General features: G+C 39.5%; 1 protein-coding gene across 1 annotated transcript in view; it reads right to left on the bottom strand.

Moving 5' to 3' along the window:
• The window catches only part of ENTREP2 (endosomal transmembrane epsin interactor 2), a 1,128,669-nt gene that overhangs the window by 888,212 nt on the left and 221,621 nt on the right, over window positions 1-18,836 (bottom strand). The gene's annotated exons all lie outside the window — the stretch shown is intronic.

The following is an 18,836-nucleotide window of genomic DNA, read 5'->3' as shown; positions in this document are numbered from 1 at the left end:
ATTTGAGAATAAAACCCAGTTACCTAGGGAATCCTAGGCTGCTTATCTTTCCAACAACACTATTCTCTCCCTTAGAGCCACAAAGGTTAATATACTTCTTTTTCATTTTATGAGGCAGTCAGTATATTTGTTGGAAGGTGGTTAGGGACAGAAATGTGTGTGAACTAAGAATAAAAATGTAATAGAAAAGGGAAAAGGCTGTATATACAGTCTTACGCACAACGTATCTTACTTGAGACATTAAATAAACAGTATATATATATATATATATATATATATATATATATATATATATATATATATATTCTGTTATCAGTTTACCATTTACCCATTGTCACCTACAGGGAATGCATAGTGTGTTTTCTGTGACCTTTTGTTTTGTGGATATTACTGCATCCGTTACCTTAACACCCAATTGAACCTTCAGTTAAAAACAGTAAGAGGGTAATTTGAAAATCTGTAAGTTGATTTTACACTGGGCTCCCTCCCCATCCCCCCTGGTCCCGCTGTACCAGAGCCTTGCAATTTCCCTCTGTCAGGTACCCTGATACCGCTTCACTGGCTTTCTCTCCTCTCCTCCAGCGCTGACAGGACAAGCTAGATGGATTCTGATTGGTCCGCCCGCGCCGCCCATGTGAAGGTGCTGACCAATTACAATGCCTCCTGTCCATACATGCTGAAAGGTATAGATAAGAGAATAAGCCACAGGGATTTCAAATGCCCAGACTGGTGAGGCGGCTTCCTGGTGTCTGACAGCAGGGGATGGCAGGACAGTGGTACAGCGGTACCGGGGGGATGGGGAGGGGGTCCAGTGTAAGTTTACCTTAGGTGCACTTACACTTTAAATATATTATATAGGGGGTCATGGCTAGTGCGCGAGGAAGATGGACTCTTGAGTCCACAGCTCCTCACCGCAGTTCCAGATAATATCCTAAAACGAAAATTCAGGCCTTGTTTCTGTTCCCAAGCAATGAGGATTGCTCCCTGAGTACCTAGCCGACATGTCCCGTAGTAAGGAAGATCTTTCCCGGCCTAACAAACTCACGACCTTCTTCCATCAGATGGCGGGGAAGACCAGGCAATATGGCGCCGGATCACAGGCCTCTCCACGAGGTGGGCAAAAATCAGCAACAGAAGCACGTCCTGGTGGCTCTGGACACGGAGGATCTCCTCACTCCCCTCTATCTCCAGCAGCATCTACACCATTACAAGGGAGCTCTGCTAAGTTGAAACTAGGGCTGGATATGCAGGAGGATACTGTGAGTGCGTTCTCCCCTATCCCTGATTCCTTGAATATCACAAGAGAACTACCAGATTCTATACTGTCATTCCCATTCACCAACCAGCCTGTATCAGAAACAGCACTTAAAGATATGCTAGTTTATCTCAGAGGTACCCTTCATGCTGATATTATGCAACTTACTAAACACTTCACTGGAGAAATGCATGCTATTGGCAACAGGGTTAACCACATAGAATCTAAAATGGATAAGTTCGCCCATACCATCAATGATTTTGTGGATGCCCATGATGACAACATGGATAAACATACATGGTTCAAGGCTAAATTAGCAGAACTGAAGGACCGCTCCAGGAGAAGCAACCTAAAAATCAGCAGGATCCCAGAGTCTGTGCAGCCTCAGGAACTCTGCCAATATATGAGGGACCTATTTAAAGTGCTGATTCCTGAAATTAAGGACTATGACAAGATAATAGATAGGATCCACTGTATACCTAAACCATCCTTCATTCCAGAGCAGGTGCCTAGAGATATGCTAATGCTAATGGTAAGGAACAAATCACCTCTCATAACTTGGGAAATTTCCCACACCCTTATGAGCATCTGCAATTTTTTGCAGACCTATCTCAATTCATTATGCAACTTCAGAAAAAGCTGAATACAATTACAAAATCCCTGAGAAATCATTTACAAAAGGGGGGAACCTGACCAAGTTCTAAGTCTTTAGTAAAGTAGACATTGTCATTCACACTCTGGAAAAAGGTCTGCAACTTCTGCCCACCCGGGGGAATCCTTGACAACCCTGAATCATCAGACAGGAGTAACCACTCTCCTGCCCGACTCTCTCCGGAATGGCAACAAATGTCTTCAGCCACATCACCAACCACCTGAGTACTTAATCTGCTTGATAGCTTACACATAATATCCTTCTGCTCTGCTTTGTGGTAGTATCCCTGCTAGCGAACTTCCACCCTAATTGCTTTTTTCATTTCTCACTGCAAACGGCTCACTAATCCACTGTTTTAGTTTCAGTTTGTTGACTTATTGGTTTAAATGCTCCGTTCTGTTCTTTTTTTTTTTTTTTTTGTTTATGAGCCTGCCATGGTTCTCCAGATCTGGATATCAAAATTTTACCTACTAAGATTCACAATACCTGTCACCACTTCTAGAAGTCAGTCTTTGCACATCAAACTTCAACCAACCTACTTTCGAACCATGAGTACCCTAGTACCCGATCTAAGCATTTTAAAATTCTACCAACGTGACAATTAATATACTCTCAATAAATGCAAAATGCTCTTCCCTATGGTCTGAAGCCCACAAGCACCATGCAGACATCTTATGTGTACAAGAAACACATTTCCACCAACTAGCTCCCCCAAGATGTACGCATATCGCATATCCTCATATCTTCTCTGACTCTATTCCAATCAAAAAAAGGGTTGTATTAATTGCGACTCGGGACTCAATAGCCTTTCACTTGGTTGAACCAATCATTGATCCTGGTGCAAGTTTATAATCCTAATATGTGATTTAAACTAACATATAAGTATTATTTACAAACTAGTAAACTTGTATGCCCCCAACAAACATCAGATCCGGTTTTTAAATAGACTGCTATGAAAAATAACTAAAATAAAGCAAGGAGCCCTACTAATATGCAGAGACTTTAACATTACTCCAGATCCTCATCTAAATATATTGTATAACCTCCTCAGGATCTAAAAATCAGACCTCGCTACACCATTGATCCTACCACTGCACCAAAGTGAGTAAAAACAACAATTATAAACAAAAACATAGCTGCTACTTTACATAGAAATGAATGCATAACAGATCTATCCACAAAATAAAGGTAAAAAAACAATGATAAATGCAACAATGAATAACACCCAGTGATAATAAAGTGCATAAATCAAACAAAGTTCAAAGTGAACATATCCATAGCTGTACATGTACACAAATAAGTCCATGAAATATCAAATATTGTTGATTGAATATTCTCCACACCACACCATGGGCAAAACATGTCACCGCTTCCCCATATGGTGTACACTCACAAACAATATTTGCCTCATCCTCTCACACTCGGCAATAGAGATTTGTACCCCTGAGGGTTGTGAATAGTTTAACAATGTACTCCAGTCTTAGAGGTGAATATCTTACTCCAGTGTATATGAAACAAAAGAGAAATACTCCAATAGTGCAATAACGTACAATAAAATTTATTTATAAATTGTGAAAAAAAGTCCAACAGATATTGCACTCACATAAAGTAAATTAACACATCACATTAAGTTAGGTGCTAAGAAGCCAGCATATCAGGGCCACAGCGGACCCAGTTCATGAAACTTCGTATCTCACCCGACCACTACTACTTCCTATCAGAAAATCACTTCCAGTGCTGCGTTTCTTGTCACTTCTGGTTGCCGTGCAGCCACGACCCGATGCGTTTCGTCATCACTATTTTGTACTATATTCCACATTATTATTATTATTATTATTATACAGGATTTATAGAGTGCCAACAGCTTTCAACATGCTTTACAACATGAGGGCAGACAATACAGTTACAATACAATTCAATACAGGAGGAATCAGAGGGCCCTGCTCATTAGAGTCTACAATCTAGAACAAAAGGTGTACAGTTAGAAACAGGCAGTAGAAAAGCCTGTTTCCTGCCACTGCCAGCATGCTGTACAGAAGGGCCCTTGCACTCTGGGGACGCTCTGGCTGTCTGCAGAGCTCTGATATGCCCCCTGCTGAGTCAGAACTTAAACTGTCCAATCCATAGGAAGCCTGAACTTTGTTGATCACAGAGCTATAGCTTAGATTTAGCAGAGGGCATGTTGGATCTCTGCAGAAAGACCATAGCTTCCACACAGCAACGTTGCATTATATTTAAATCTGGAGATATTTTGGAGACATTCATTTGCAAGCTGGAAGTGCAAAGCACAATGAGATGTGAACATTCTTCCCCAAGCTAATTGATTTAGGGTGATTCAAGCTGCAACAAATATACCTTCATCTGCAATGCAAACTTTGGTTGGTAAGAGTTATTAGTAAAACAGCTCCAGTTGTGCTTTGGTTTTCTTTTCTCTTACATAAAGAAATATAATACAGTTCAATGAGATTTGCATTATACTTTTTCCCTGGTAAATGAAACACGACTGGCTACTCAACGAGCTAAGGCTGTATTTACTCTAGAAAAGAGACAACATGTGTTTGGTCTGTAAATATCATAATATAGTAAAAGAAAGCAACAGATCAAATAGAGCCAAGGGTTTTAAATACAAATGAAAATTACAGGCTTGCAGCTTCATATGTCCCATTTACTGTCATGTTTCTATGGCTACTGACAATATTTTCGGTAGGGGACTGATGTTTTACAGGAAAGTGTTGAAAAGAACCTAGCTGCCCTATTATGCATCACAGGAATATCATCTTAGTCCTTTTGAAGAATTCTTCTAAAACTCACCTTAATTTTCACCTCTAAATACACTTTAAGGACTTGATGGAGTACCAGATTTTACACTGAAATAAAGCTTTTAAAATGGCATTAAACCCAAAACCAAAAATGCAATATATTTCAGCTTACCAATCACTAGATAAGGTGGCTGCATTACTTTTCTTTGTTCTTTTTTCCTCTGTTTTCCCCTGGTGATCTGGCCAGTAACACAACCCCTGTACTAGAGAGCCCCCACTATGGATGAATGAGAACAGGGGGCACCTTTGTCAGAGCATTTTCAGTTAGGGGGGAGGGGAGTGTTAAATGTACTAGCAGATTTAGATACACAAACAAATTGAAGCCAAACTCCAGGTAACACTTACATATAAGCAGTTACAGCAAATATTTTTTTTTCTTTTTGGAATAAAGATTTTTATAAATAAAATAAACGGATCATTGAAAGCAGCCCTGCTAGAATGAAATGATTTGTTTCATATTTGTTACATTCTGCTGGAGAGTTTCTTAAAAAAAAAAAAAAAAAACAGACTTACAGGCTGGATAACCAGATTAAAATAGAAGAAAGAAAGTCTAAAAAAGAAAATGAATGCAGCTTACCATTTCTTACTATCCAAGAAATGGTAAGCTGCAATATAATACATTTTTGCTTTTGAGTTTAGCACCACTGCCATAGCTCCCCAGATAGCAAGGACAATTTGCCACACATTTGTGACAGTGTTGAATTGTAAGTCTGCTAACTTGCTGCACATATTTACTGGCAAGATATAAAATAACACAGAAAAAGAACCTCTCAATGGGTTAATGTGATCCTCTGCGCTGACAGGATATTAAGCTCAGTAAATAACGTGCTGCTACTTCAAAACATAAAATCATAAACAGGCAAAATTCAACACAGAAATTCATCCAAAAGCAATTTCTATAGAACTTCAGTAGCGCAAGGATGGTTGTTCCCCATCAACAAACAGGTTCTAGTGGACGCCGTATAGCCACGTAATTTCCGAGTCATTTCAGTGCCCCCGTGAGGAAGTCGGAAATGATGAAACGCGTTGGAGCGTGGCTATACGGCGTCCACTAGAACCTGTTTGTTGATGGGGAAGGAGTTTCTGGCATTCAGTGAATGCAGCAGGACCACGGACCGCACTATCAGCGTACCAGACCCTGAACCTGTCATTTTTCTGCTTTTAATGATCTGCTAACAAGTGAGTGTGATGTGTACTTTTGTGTGAAAATAAATTTATGCCAAACGGTATCACGCTATGGAAGTGCCTTTTGTTTTGTTACCCATGCAATATCTGTGAGAGGAGGAGTGCTTGCAGCGGCCGACATTACTGGGAGGAAGTTGGTTTATCTATGCTCTTTCAGCCTATTCCATGAGAGTGGTTAGGCATGGCTTTCCAGTGAGTGCGTTCTTTGGCCATATTCCCAGCACTGGTGGTGGTGATATCTTGTGGTGGTCCTTATATCAGCACAAACAAGACTCTCTTCAGATTGTGGTTTACAACAAAAGACTTATGAAATATTATACTTTATTAGTTTTATACTAATTAAAGGACATTTCAGCACTCTATGCACTTTATAATAGGAAGGTTCCACCATCCTTGCGCTACTGAAGTTCTATAGAAATTGCTTTTGGATGAATTTCTGTGTTGAATTTTGCCTGTTTATGTTTATATTTACTGGCAAGTTGTACACTGGCAGAGCACTTGAAGCACAAGTTCTAGTTGACACTTTTCCAATTTGTAGCAAATTTGAGTGGCAAGTCTCTAGAAAGAGCAACGTTGCAGTGCTGAGTATACAGCAAGAGCTCTGCAAGTCTACAGCAGTGAACAGCAAGTCTACAGCATGAAAATTCAGCCACAGTGACCCCTGTGGTGGGATGACTATTGCACAGCATAACCGAACCAGGACTGGCAGCAGACTTGCAGAATGTTTGCAAAGAAAGTTGATCTGGAGTCATGCAATGCGGACATTTGTGCAACAAACTTGTGAAGCCTGGCAAGTCTAGCAATAGCTTAGCAAGTCATCTTCTAACTGGCAGCTTAATTGCTTGTTTGCAATCTGGGTCACTGCTTAAAATCTACTCTTGAAAAAATCCCAATTTTTGGACAATTCTGTATATATTCTTGCAAAAAATAATTAAATTGAACATGTGATAGAGACGTGAAAGCTGCCATTGTTAACCTTTCATTTAGAACTGCCCAGTCCCAAGGTAAGTGCATATTTTAAAGGGGAATAAGGCTTGATTTTTATCTGATTAATAATTATATTTATAATCCTTCACCAGAGATAGAATCATTTTGACAAATTTGTCAGCAATACTACAGTTCTGCATTCTTTGTAGCCAGGACTTTCTCTAACTGGCACAAATGAATCGAAGCAAAGAAATATTGACCCATTTGCTGGATACTTAGTTTCTGGGGTTAGCAAAGCGGAGAATGGTGCTACAGCTAGGCTTAGAATCAGGTGATTCAGTTTTAGGCTCCAGTCACACCTTGGCATTCTAGATCGCAGGCAAAATCACTGTGATTGCGATTGTGCTTGTGATTCCTAAATTGCCACAAATCGCAGTACATGCTTGCAATCTCATTACTTTTAATGGCACTCCAATCATGGTGAGATTTTGCCGCAATTGTCGCCTGTCGCCTAAAAGTAGTTCCGGAACTTCTTTTGGCCAACAGCCATCCCGGGATTTTGTTTGTGCAATTTTGCCACGATTTGTCTGGCGATGATCGCGGGTAAATAGCGGCACGATTGGGGTACCATTGAAAGTAACAGGATCACAAGTGCATCCCGTAATTTGCAGCGATTCAGGAATAGCGGGCAGAATCATGGCAATTCCACCCACGATCCGGAATGTCAAGGTGTGAATGGAGCCTAAGGGTCATGGTTAAGGGGCACAATAGAGTTAAGTGTTATGATTAGGTTAGGTGTTCATTTTCAGAGTTAGCTATTAGGAGCTCAGTTTAAAGGTTAGGTAAAGGGTTAAATGGTAACTCCCCTTTTGTGGGGGAAAAAAGCAAATAAAAAAAAATAATATAGCATATACAATTGTGACACAAGTCAAATTGTAATTAAATGTTATTAAAAATGACCTTTCCTTTTTCAATCTGCAGTGCTGTAATTTTCTGTAAAATGTAATGCAATATGGCTACCTGGAGGCTTTCTGTACACAAATGGCATGCAGAACATCCTCCAGATATGTTGTTTCCTGCTTGTTTGATCGGCTTTCTGATTTCCCCACTAGTCTGCATTAAGATACAATTCAGATTTGGAGCATCCTCTTCAAAACAAATGTAATTTTTTGGTGAGATACTCCCAAAGGGAAATCATATCTAAAGGGATTAAGACCCTGCCACTTTCCTCACTAGAGCCCTGCAGGTGCAGCAGCTGATTGATAATTGTAAAACCACTCCCATACAGATTCACTCAGCACATGGACACAGAGAGGTTGATTTACTAAAGGAAAATAGACAGTGCACTTTGCAAAGTGCAATTGCTCCAGAACTTAGTAAATGAGGTAAAGCTTCACTTTGCAAAGAGTACCCAATCACATGCAAGGAACATTTAAAAAAAAACAGCATTTTTACTTGCATATAATTGGATGACGGAATTCAGCAGAGCTTCTGCTCTTTTCCTAAGCTCTGGAACAAGTGCACTTTGCTAAGTGCATTGTCTAGTTTAGTTCTAGTTTACTAGTAGCCTTTAGTAAATGAACCCCAGAGAGACAAACAGCTATTTCTACAGAATAACAAAAGCTGGGAATCTCCAGCAAAGCCATCCAGTGGGGAATTCTTTTTCCGCAACCAAAGTGGAGTTACTCTTTAACTACTTGACCTTCAGAAGATTTAACACCCCCCCCCCCCCTGTCGTGACTAGGCCATTTTTTGTGATGCATCACTGCGTTACTTTAACTGACAATTGCACTGTCATGTAACGCTGTACCCAAATTACATTTATGTTCTTCCCCCCCCCCCCCCCACAAATAGAGCTTTATTTTGGTGGTATTGGATCAGCACTGGGATTTTTCTGTTTTTGCGCTATAAACAAAAAATGACAATTTTGAAAAAATATATATATACTGTATGTATTTTTTACTTTCTGCTATAAAAAATATCCAATAAAATAAATTTAAAAAAAAATCAAATGTCTTCAAAAATTTAGACCAATATGTATTCTGCTATATATTTTTGGTTAAAAAAATCCCAATAAGCGTATATTGATTGGTGAAAAGTTAACGTCTGCAAACTATGGGATATATATTGAAATTTTTATATTTTTATTTTATATATATATATATATATATATATATATATATATATATATATATATATATATATATATATATATATATGCTAGTAATGGCAGTGATCAACGACTTATAGCAAGACTGTGATATTGCAATGGACAATCTAACACTAACTGACACTTTTGACACTTTGTGGAAACCAGTTACACTAATACAGTGATCAGTACTAAACATTTGCACTGTCACTGTACTAATGACAATGGCTGGGTTAAAAATATAGGGCTAAAAGTGTGCCTTTCCAGGTTTTTTGTGTACTATGTGCGCTGCTTTCACTAAGGGATGTGATGGCTTTTTGCCTTGCTTTGTCAGGACAGAGCTCTGCATTGTTTACATAAGCAAAGCTCCGTCCAGCCTCTCTCCTCAATGATTAGCCAATGTCGGCAGGCATTTATCTGCTGTGACTAGTCAAAACAGAAGCAACACGCTGGCGGCGCATGAGTGCACCCCCTACCCGGAAGTGCAGAATCACACATATATTTATATATATATATATATATATATATATATATATATATACGTGATTCTGCACAGGACTGCCAACCTGTAGCAGTAAATCTCCCTGAGGGCGATCGGAAAGCGGTTACGTGTTAGGGTAGGTTAAGCATTACGTACCCAGTGTTGTCCTACTGCGATTCACTGTTCGGGTGTCAGAGCTTCAGTACGGCTCCACCATTTTTGTCCTCTTCAGTCAGCTGTCCAGCCCCTGATGCTTTCATCTCTGGTCCCCAGCCACTCTATGTATGTACACATGCGGCCTTCTAAAATATGTGATGAGATTATCCTGGAAGCTGCTGAAGCATAAGGCAGCCCATATATTAGTCAGTTTTTTTTGTTCAACCAATGGGTTAAAAGAAAAAAACTGAACCTTTACCCCCATCCACACACATCCAAGGTGCATGGGGGAACAGATGTCAGAATACATGGATCGGCGCTGGTGTCTATAGCCTGCAGCAATGATCAAGCAGGAAAACTGCGAAAGGGCAGTTGTACAGAAGTCGATTGGTAGATGAACCTCTGTACAACCACTGTGCCCATACACGGATCGAAATTCAGATGGTCCTTGCTAAACTGGCAGAATTTCAAGTCAATTTTAACACTTTAATCTGGCCAGAATGGAGGTTGGGGTGAATCCGCCATTAAAAAAGTAAAGAAATAAAACAAAAATAGTCCCCCCCCCCCCTCATGGCTCGGAGCCATGACCTCTAAGTCATGGGAGCAAAATTCCACTTTAGGTTTCAGGTGATAAGTTAAGAGTTAGGGTAAATATAAATGTTAAAGTGTTCAGCAAAACTATTTTTTTTACTGCTATCCAGAGGGCCTGATTAGAGAGATTTATTCTCACTTCCTGTCCTGTTGACAAAAGAAAATCTCAAACACTAAAAGAGAGCAAAAAATATGTTTTTCTTTAGTAGAACAGACGAAGGTTAGAAACCATGTCAGATTTTTATTGCTGTCTTTGTCCCAGGGCACATTTTCTATCACTCCCTGCTGGTAAAACCATTATCAATAAGTGACGACAAATCTCTCTAAATGAGTCTCAAACAGTCATAAAAATCTGACAGTGCTTCTGATCCTTACCCACTCTGCCTAAAAGTAAAGATAAATTAATATTTTTGTGTGCCTATTGGTAATTACACATCATGTTTCAAGGATCTATGGGAAAATTGTCAGATGCCAACAACTAGAATTGTTCTCGACAAATATAATTTGACAATCACTTGTCCAACAAATAGGATGCTTGCCTTGCAAGGGAATTCGCCCCAGAGCTCAGTGAATGTTATAAAAATTAACTTCGCAAAAAATACCCAATCACATACAAAGGGAAAAAAGGAACTGCATTATTGCTTGCATGTGACTGGATGATAGATATCATCAGAACCTTATTCTCTAAGCTCTGGGGAAAATTCCATTGCAAAGTGTCAGAACAAAAAATAAGAAGGGAAAACCCCTTAGGAGAAAAGTAGGACTTTACAGGATATGGAGTTCGGGAGATTCAGATATTGATTTTGTGGTCGAAGTTGGTGAGCATTTCCCTCCACTTGCTCTAAATGAGATATGGAATCTTTTATATAAAAAAAGTTGTTGAGTATATAATAGTTTTCTTCTTTGCAAGCTTGATAATTTTTCAGATATACATTGAGGTTCCCTGAGGAAACAGAGAATTATTTCTGCAAAACGCATTGGACTATAATGTACAAATGTAGCGAATCAATGTATTTACTGTAACCTTGAATGTGCAAGAGTACAAGCCGCTATGCTATTGTCTGTATATCTTGGCATATCTTTTTTACTCAACTGTGGTGTTTTAATTATTTTGTACAATAAAAGTTGTTTTTTATTCTAAAGAACGTGTATGTGCTCACCTAAGTGACAACTCCATATCCTGTAAAGTCCGACTTTTCTCTGAAGGGGTTTCCCCTTCCTATATTTTTTCTGATACATATCCAGGATGTGGATATGGGAAGATGTCCCTGAAACTGGTTAGATATAAAATTATAAATCCCCTTGCAAAGTGAGCATCCAATTCACTTTTAGCAACTCAACCCCTTTGTGACCTTGTGAAAGCCCTATAAATTACATTCAAGACTTGTTTGTCTTAAGGAAACCATCAATGCAATACCAGCCGTTTGGGGCCCAAAAGATTTCTCCTATGGAATACACATGCCACTTGTCCTGGTTACGGTTTACAAACAAAGGTAACAGCTTTTTTTTTTTTTTTGAAAAAGCACTCTTACAGGCTTTAAGAATAAACATGCTGAACCCGCAGACAGCCCTGAGTAAGCTACAAGCCAGAATTTTTACAGAACAGCTTGTAATGCACGCATTGACCTCTTGAGCTGCCTCTTTGAATTACCCTAGCCCTAATGGAGGATATTATTTCTTCTGCCGAGGCATTTTTATTATTTATTGCTTACAGACATATAAGCACTTCCTGGCTGAGTTATTATCGGCCATATTGGACAATGGCTATTTCATGTCTATAGACACTTAAAAGTGTATTTCCACTTACGAAAAGCCAAGCTGGGATAACACTTACTTAGATTTGTTTTTTCCCCATTCACATAGCAAAACTAAAAAAAAAAACTAAAAAAAAAAATATTTGAAAATTGCAGCTTATCTTTTTTAGATGCTCTTTTCTGAACTTGGCAGCAAGGAAAAATCCTAGGCAATTTCCTTTGTTTATGAGAAGGCTGGGCAGTCTATATTATGCAGGCAGATCTTTACTATGAATTGTAACTAGATTTGAACATTGCCTTTGCTAACAAAGGTTAAAGTGGTTGTAAAGCCCCAAGGTTTTTCACCTTAATGCATTCTATATATTAAGGTGAAAAACCTTCTGTGCTGCAGCTCCCTCCAGACCCCTCCCTTTTTCCTACCTGTGCCCGATCTGATCCAGTGCAGCAGCTCCAGCCGCTGTCTCTCTCCTCATTGGACAGATTGATACAGTAGCAGCATTAGCCATTGGCTCCCACTGCTGTCAATCAAATTCAGTGACGCGGGGCCGAGTCCTGCTGATTGTGTCAATGGACGGAGCAGCGAAATTTGGGAGCGAGCCCGCACGGGTGCCCCCAGGGAAAGCGGCTTTCTGAGGGGGCACCCTAAGAAGAGGAGGGGCCTGGAGCACCTGTGGGTCACCCCAGAAGAAGAGGATCAGGGCTCCTCTGTGCAAAACTATTGCACAGAGCAGGTAAGTATAGGCATTTTTTTTTTAAAGACAAGGGTTTACAACCCCTTAAAAGATGTAGAGGCTGGGCCTCTTGCATTGCATGGTAATGAGAACAGACTTAGGGCAGGCTTGCAGACAGCTATGTCACTTTCTCCCTAAAAACGTCTAAAAATGTAAGATCATCTTTTTTAGGTATGTTGTGGGAATGGAAACCCATAACAAACATATAGTGGGGTGTTCTCAATTTTGACTGCAAAAGTGGAAATACGCTTTAAGGCAGAGACCATATGAGACATTATTGCTTAAAAGCAAGAGGTTTAACCCAATTTATAGCTACTTCAGCCAAAATGAATGCACTATGAACCCAGTGAACCCCAATGCATGTATAGAAAGAAATATAAACAAATTATTACCCTTACAAATCTGTGAAAAAATACTTTGATCAAAGTGTCTCAGCCCTGAAACGCATTGCTGTAGACATGACAAAGAAACTGATGTAGCTTTGAGTCACCAAGTGAGATAAGGATGTTATATGGTGTTTGTCTCCAACTACTATGTGAGCTACTAAGCTCCTCATAATTTAATAGACCACAGCAGAAATCTCACAGTGTCTTTATAAATGAAAACATAATTTTTCCCCTGCATAGGGGACAGCAAAATATGTACAGTGAAGGAAAAAAGTATTTGATCCCTGCTGATTTTGTACATTTGCCCACTGACAAAGAAATGATCAGTCTACAATTTTAATGGTAGGTTTATTTTAACAGTGAGAGACAGAATAACAACAAAAAAATCCAGAAAAACGCATTTCAAAAAAGTTATACATTGATTTGAATTTTAACGAGTAAAATAAGTAATTGATCTCCTATACATCAGCAAGATTTCTGGCTCCCAGGTGTTTTCTGTACAGGTAACGAGCTGAGATTAGGAGCACTCTCTTAAAGGTAGTGTTCCTAATCTCAGTTTGTTACCTGTATAAAATATACCTGTCCACAGAAGCAATCAATTTATCAATCAGATTCCAATCTCTCCACCAAGGCCAGGACCAAAGAGCGTCCAAGGATGTCCAAGGATGTCAGGGACAAGATTGTAGACCTACACAAGGCTGGAATGGGCTGCAAGACCATCGGCAAGCAGCTTGGTGAAAGGGTGACAAACAGTTGGTGTGAATATTTGCAAATGGAAGTAACACAAAATAACTGTCAATCTCCCTTGGTCTGGGGTTCCATGCAAGATCTCACCTCGTGGAGTTTCAATGATCATGAGAACGGTGATGAATCAGCCCAGAACTACACAGGAGAATCTAGTCAATGATCCCAAGGCAGCTGGGACCTTAGTCACCAAGAAAACAATTAGTAACACACTACCCCATGAATGACTGAAATCCTGCAGCACCCGCAAGGTCCCCCTGTTTAAGAAAGCACATGTACAGGCCCATCTGAAGCTTGGTAATGAACATCTGAATGATTCAGAGGAGAACTAAGTGAAAGTGTTGTGGTCAGATGAGACAAAAATTGAGCTCTTTGGCATCAATGTAATTCGCCATGTTTGGAGGAGGAATGCTGCCTATGACCCCAGGAACACCATCCCCATCGTCAGGGAGGTGGAAACATTATGTTTTGGGGGCATTTTTCTGCTAAGGGGACAGGATAACTTCACAGCATCAAAGGACGGGGCCATATACCTTCAAATCTTGAGTGAGAACCTCCTTCCCTCAGCCTGGGCATTGAAAATGGATGTTGTGGATGGATATTCCAGCATGACAAATTGCCCAAATCACATGGCCAAAGCAACAAAGGAGTGGCTCAAGAAGAAGCACATTAAGGTCTTGGAGTAGCCTAGCCAGTCTCCATACCTTAGTCCATTAGAAAATATGTGGGGGGAGCTGAAGGTTTGAGTTACCAAATGTCAGCATCGAAACCTTAATGATTTGGAGAGGATCTGCGAAGAGGAGCTGGACAAAATCCCTCATAAGATGTGTGCAAACCTGGTGGTCAACTACAAGAAGCATCTTAGCTCTGTGATTGCCAACAAGAGTTTTGGCACCAAGTACTAAGTCATGTGTTGCGAAGGGGTCAAATACTTTTTTCACTCATTAAAATGCAAATTAATTTATAACTTTTTTTTAAATGCGTTTTCTGGATTTTTTGTAGTTATTCTGTCTCTCGCTGTTAAAATAAACCTACCATTAAAATTATAGACTGATAATTTCTTTGTCAGTGGGCAAACGTACAAAACTAGCAGGGTTTTTTTTCCCTCACTGTAGACCATAAATGTAGAACAAGAATATATCTGTTTCCACTGCATATTTTTCTTTTTGTCTGGAATTTCTTTTAATAACTTCTCAACTAGTTCTTAATAATAGTTTTGGTATCATTTAACCACTTCACTTTCGCTCACTGTGCCTCTACTGCGGCACAGTGGCTCGTTATCGTCCAGCGACATAGACCTACGTCGCTGGACTCCTCCCCCTCTCACGCGCAGCCGGAGGCGCGCTCCCGCTGTTTTCATTCACAGCGGGAGTCGGGCCAGGGGAGGAGCGGCGGCGATCGCCGCTGCTCTTCCCTGATCGTCGGGGAATCTAGTTTGGAGACCCGCCCGCCTGTGTAAACAGAGCGGGCGGATCTCCTAAGTGACAGGGAGTGACAGATCGCAGTGTTCAGCACTCACTCAGTCACCTCCCCCCCCACACGTCAGTAAGCACCAGGCATACATTAACCCCTCCCTCTCCAATAAAATTAACCCCTTCCCTGCCAGTGTCATTTTTACAGTAACAGTGCATATATATATAGCACTGATTACTGCAGTAATGTCACTGGTACCCCCAAAAGTGTCAAAAATGTCAGTCAAGGGTCCGATCTGTCTGCCGCAATGTCGCAGTCCCGCAAAAAAAATCGCAGAAAGCCGCCATTACTCGTTAAAAAAAAAACACCAAAAATGACAGAAATCTTTCCCTTAGTTAGTAAACACAATAACTTTTGCGCAAACCAATCAAAATACGCTTATTGTGATTTTTTTTACCAAACATAGGTAGCAGAAAACAAATTGGCCAAAAATTTTAAAAAAATTTGATTTTTACATATTTTTTGGGGGGAATTTCATATAAAAAAAATGTTAAAAATATTGTTATTTTTTCAAAATAAACGCTCTTTTTTTGTTTATAGCGCAAAAAGTAAAAATCGCACAGGTGCTCAAATACCACCAAAAGAAAGCTCTGTTTGTGGGAAAAAAAAGACGTTTGTTTGGGTATGGCGTCGCACGACCGCGCAATTTTCAGTTAAAGTCGCACAGCGCCGAATTGCAAAAAGTGGCCTGGAAATAAGACAGCAAAATCCTCCGGTGGTAAAGTGGTTAAAACTAACATGATATATTTTGAATTCTCTTAAAATTAAAGCAATGAAAAATGCTTAGAAATACAAATACCACTAGTACTTTAGCTTCACCACATTGCGAATAGTAAGCTTTGATTCTATTTCAGCTTGAATAAGTAGAAGTGGCAGATGCTGTGCACACAAGGTTGACCAACCATGCACAGCTTTTTTGTTGGGTAACCACAAAGAAATAGATTAGTGGATTGATATTAGGAAAGCTAATCCGTTTCACTTGCCTGAGAGATCTGCAGTTTTTATGTTTATATCTGTGCTCCTAAACAAAACTGACAGGCGATAAATAAGTAGCACAAGAACAATCTACACAGTGCAAATATGTTCAGACAATGGAAAAAAAATGTACACAGGGAGTAATTACTAACTCCACAACAATGAAAATCCACACTGATTAGTGAAACATGACTTCATCAGAGAAAAAAAAAAATGGACATTTGGAAAGTATTGTAACAAAACACTTACAGAGATGGATTTTTTAACATTTTAATTTACTTTGCAAAAAATACATTTGAATGACAAAATGCTATTCATTAAAATGGGCCATTGTGTTTTCTTTGGCAAGCTAAGCAGATTGGCCCTTTCGTACTTTTGCAAACATAACACTGGAATTTCCTTAGCATCTGTAGGAAACAAAGGCAATTCCTCTCCAAGACCCGGATAAAAAAAAAAAGCCTACGATGTTGTCTAAACAGACCATTGAAAGTTCCAACATTCAACCTCTAAACACATAGGGAGATATGTAAAAACAAAATGCTTTGCGAATGTCTCAGCATTCACCCAAAGTCACAAATAATGCTAATAATTTTTGTAGTATGTATGAAATGTCAGTTTCTATTTGTTGCCTTTGTAGTGTGAATGTAACTTTCCCTAACATTTGATCCTAAGAGAAAAAAGCTTTAAGAACATTTAACCACTTTCAGACTGGAGGATTTGGCTGCTCAATGACCAGGCCCTATTTTGTGATTCGGCACTGTGTGACTGTAACAGACAATTGCGTGGTCGTGCAACACTGTACCAAAACTAAATTGACATCCTTTTTTCCCCACAAATAGAGCTTTCTTTTGGTGGTATTTGATCACCTGTGCGATGTTTATTTTTTGCGCTATAAACAAAAAAAGAGCGACAATTTTGAAAAAAAAATAACAATATTTTTCACATTCTTTTATATGAAATTCTCAAAAAAAAAATTAAAACTCTAAATGTTTTAACATTTTAGGCATATTTGTTTTCTGCTACATATTTTTGGTAAAAAAAAAATCGCAATAAGCATATTTTGATTGGTTTGCGCAAAAGTTATTGCGTTTACTAACTACGGGAAAGATTTATGTAATTTTTTTGTTTTTTTTTTTACTAGTAATATCGGCGATCTGCGTTTTTTCTTTTGCGGGACTGTGACATTGCGGCGGACAGATCGGACCCCTAACTGACATTTTTGAAACTTTTGGGGTACCAGTGACATTACTACAGTAATCAGTGCTAAAAATATGCACTGTTACTGTAAAAATGACATTTTCAGGGAAGGGGTTAACAGTACTGGTGATCATTGGGTAAATGTGAGCCTAGGTGCGTGATTCTAACTGTCAAGGGGCATGGCTTGTGAAGTAATCACAGAGACATGCGATCCTATATAGCAGGATCACATAGCCTCTGTGATTACTTCAGGGAGAATGACAGACGGCTGTGTTTACATCAGCCATTTGTCCTTCTCTCTCAGCTGCGGGAGATTGTGAGTGGCCGGTGGCCATTGGAGCTGCCGGTCACACGCACTGGCTCCCCAGCTGACGAGCGGGGATGGGAGCGTGCCTCCGGCGGCGCGCGATCTTCCCCTAGCTCCACCCAGGCGAGCGCCGTACATGTACAGCACTTTGCCTGGGAGCGCCAGCCTGCCACAGTACATCTGCAGCGGCTGGGGCTAAAGTGGTTAACCAGTAGTGTTAAATAACATTTGACCAATAGCAAAATCACTCAATAAACTGGCCAACGGAGGTGACCCAATCATGCAAGCCGGGACCAGGAAGTGGACTGTTGCGGAGAACTAGGATAGAATCAGATGTTTCCATTGCAGTGTAATACAGTTATACAGTTATACTCTTTTATCCTTTTATTCTGAGAGTATTTATAATCTTTTTAAACAAAATTGGAATACTTACTTACTACACTGTGAGAGTTTTCTCTATCCATCTTTGATTTATGGGAATGTCCTTTGAGCGATATGTGTACAGAATTTCCCTTGAAGATCTTATGATGCCATGGCATTGATCACACTAAGAGTGTGTTTTGACCATCTGTCTCACCATCCAGTACTACATGCACTGTGGTGTTTTGGTAAAGGGCTTCCAGCTTTCTTGGTTAATGTAGGAATTGTCTGAAAGGACTTATCACATTTAATTTCTGGAATAATCTCAGATATATGAACCGTCATTGTGGACAGTTTATGCACATTTTGGGATTTTTTTTTTCTGTATTGAATGGGCTTTTTTTTACTTTATATGTCATGATGGTGATTTAAATAGCACTATTCATGTTTTCACATATGAATGTTCTTTATATATTATTGTTTGTTTTTAAACACTGTACATATCTACATCAATTTGTATTTTGGGTTGGTATCAAGCCCTGTGGTGTTAGCTGCTATTTTTTACATTTATATCTAAGCGCAGAGTTCCCCTTTACGTATTTTTTTAAGATTAAAAAGACCTGGTTTAGACTCAGCCTTCTCTGTGCATCTCTAAATTAAAGAAAAAGATACAGAAAGTATACTAAACTCCATA

This window comes from Pelophylax lessonae (genome assembly GCF_965119305.1).
Source record: "Pelophylax lessonae genome assembly, chromosome: 4".
Lineage (NCBI taxonomy): Eukaryota > Metazoa > Chordata > Amphibia > Anura > Ranidae > Pelophylax > Pelophylax lessonae.
This window is presented reverse-complemented; position numbering and strand designations above follow the sequence as displayed.